Source organism: Hippocampus comes, unplaced genomic scaffold (assembly GCF_001891065.2).
Source record: "Hippocampus comes isolate QL1 unplaced genomic scaffold, H_comes_QL1_v1.1 scaffold36, whole genome shotgun sequence".
Lineage (NCBI taxonomy): Eukaryota > Metazoa > Chordata > Actinopteri > Syngnathiformes > Syngnathidae > Hippocampus > Hippocampus comes.
In genome coordinates this window covers 523,645-526,187 of record NW_017805695.1, presented here as the reverse complement: position 1 = coordinate 526,187, position 2,543 = coordinate 523,645, and positions in this window count along the sequence as shown.

The window sequence follows — 2,543 nt, the reverse complement described above, 5'->3', positions numbered from 1 at the left end:
CCTCATGGTGTGCTTTTGCTGCCTTTGTCGATGACAAGAGACACTGACTTTATTTGACTGGCTTGCTTAAAAGCTTGATGTCAACATACGTACAGCACATTTGACAATAAAGTTGTATTCAATTCAAAAAAGAACATAAAAATTCTGCCAGTCAATCACATTCTTAATTCAATTTTGCAGAAAATTCTAGGAAGATTCAATTGAATTTGATATATATTCCATTTTGCCGAGCAATTGATGCATGACATTTACCGGGTTTGAAAATATGTTGTTTTGCTTCTGTTATTGTGTCATTACGCCTCATGTGATGACACTAAAATTCACTACTTGAATATCAATGATGTCACTTAGACAGGACTGGGTCTACTTCATGGTGAGCGGCCCAGCGGTTCTGTTTGTGATGTTTTATGTTATTTATTGAGTTTGGAAAATACCGCATGACCCAGACATGGCATATTTCTCACACCACCAACAGCTGAAGAGATTTTTTTTTTGTCTGTTCATTTTGTTGTGAATCTGGAGCTGATGTTTTGCTTAAACAGGATTCAAATAAATTGAATATGTACATAATATATAGATGAAAGGTAATGAACTTTTTACAATGTAATAAATCAAATGTAAATAAGGTTTGTTGTCGTCATATACTCACACAATTCTACACTGATACAGCTGTCTGATACATTGTCATGATGTTTCTTTGTTTTCCACTTAGGGGAAAACCCACCAAAACTGCCAGTTAACTTTAGTAATTTACAGTGAGTATGAAAAGTTTACACACACAAGAGAGCCAGAGAGATCCACCATTAATGTGCCCTATAACCTGTTTGACGCAACTGAAAAAAAAAATCTTAGTTTTTCAAAACAGACCTCTGAAATAACATGGTTACCCCAGTGTGCCCCATTTAAATGTTTTCAAAATTAAACAACCAGATTCAAATTATTGTTAAATTGGAGTCAGCACACACCCGCCACCATTTAAAGTACACTTGTTCTTGTAGGCTTTTCCTGACTTTTGTTTTACTTCCTAGCATAAGCCTGAAAGTCTTGTGCCAATACCGCCTCCAATCCCTCGACCTTGTCTTAGGACCCGGGTGCAGCCGAATGGAAAATAGCCACAAAGCAGGACAATTCCATAGCCATGCTTCACTACGGTGTTCTTTTTGTGTCGACCAGTGTTATATTTGGACTAAAAGTGCAGCCTTGGCTTTTTGTGCTCTCAGTTCATTGAAATGACTCGTCTTCACGCAAATGATGTAAAACGTTTTATTTCAAAGCAGAATGAGAATTTGTTTTTCTTTTAGTAACTAGTGTATCCGAAACTACAGAAGCCCAGAAATAACTTTTATTTGTACATGGAATGTAAAACCATCCATGACACAGCAACATAACAGTAAACTTCAGGGACTTAAATTATCTAAATCTCTAAACAACAGCAACATACAATTTCGGCCAACAGCTTCCCTCTAACATTTATTGATTTCACTGTCACCTACTTCTGTTATCCACTGCAGTGCCATGAAAAAGAATGTCCTCTTCTCAAATTCGCGCTTTTTTAGCATAGTTTCCCTTAAAGATGATCAAACACATGTAAATACAGTATTATAAAAACATAAATGGTGTATTTATCAGGGATGAGAGTGGTTAGTGATGAAGAGAGCGGAAGGGGCGTGGCCGGGACGGGGGCGGGGCCACTTACAAAAGTGGCACTTCATGCTGAAGATGAAGTGTATTCAATTTACACACTATTTGAAACTTTAACAGAAAAAAATCCCAAGATTTTTCACTATTCTTTCAAGTTAAAATTTGTGCAATTTTGCTTATGCATTCCTGGTGAGCACAGCAAGCGATGATAGCTTCCCTCTGCTCGTCAGAGTTAGTCACTGCCACCTTCTGAAAGAGTACCATATTATTTCTTATTACACTATGTACACTATGACTACTCCAGGGGTGCCCAAACTTTTTGGACCGAAGATCTACATGCGCGCGCACGCACGCACGCACGCACACACACACACACACACGCACGCACGCACCACGACGAGAAGCCAAACACGGAAGCAAGCGATGCACTTTTGCAGCCTCTTGACGATCGTAACTCACACGTACCGTTTTAAAGTGCTTCCCTCAGCCCTCTAGATTCCTATTCTTTGCCCGTGCCCTCGGTGAATTGCACACGAAGCAAACTCTGAATGAGAATAATGACGATAGAGCGCAACAGCTCTGATCACAAGCTGCAATTACAGACTGCTGAGCGCTCACAACTTCCGCTGACGTAGTCACGCGCCACTGTATGTTAAAGAATTACCTGCTTTATTTTATTTAAATTTTAAAATCTTTCTTTGGGAAAATGAGACTGATAGGATGATTAGGGTGCAGGATGCATTAACACAAAGCATATATTACTAACATGTATGTAACCAGGTGAACCTTAATGTAACCAGGTGAACCTTACTTAGACATTTGTAGTGAAGGCTGCCTTGGTTAAAAAAAATGTAGCACTGTCACTTTAAGAGCCACGCTAGATCAAAACACGTGGGAACATA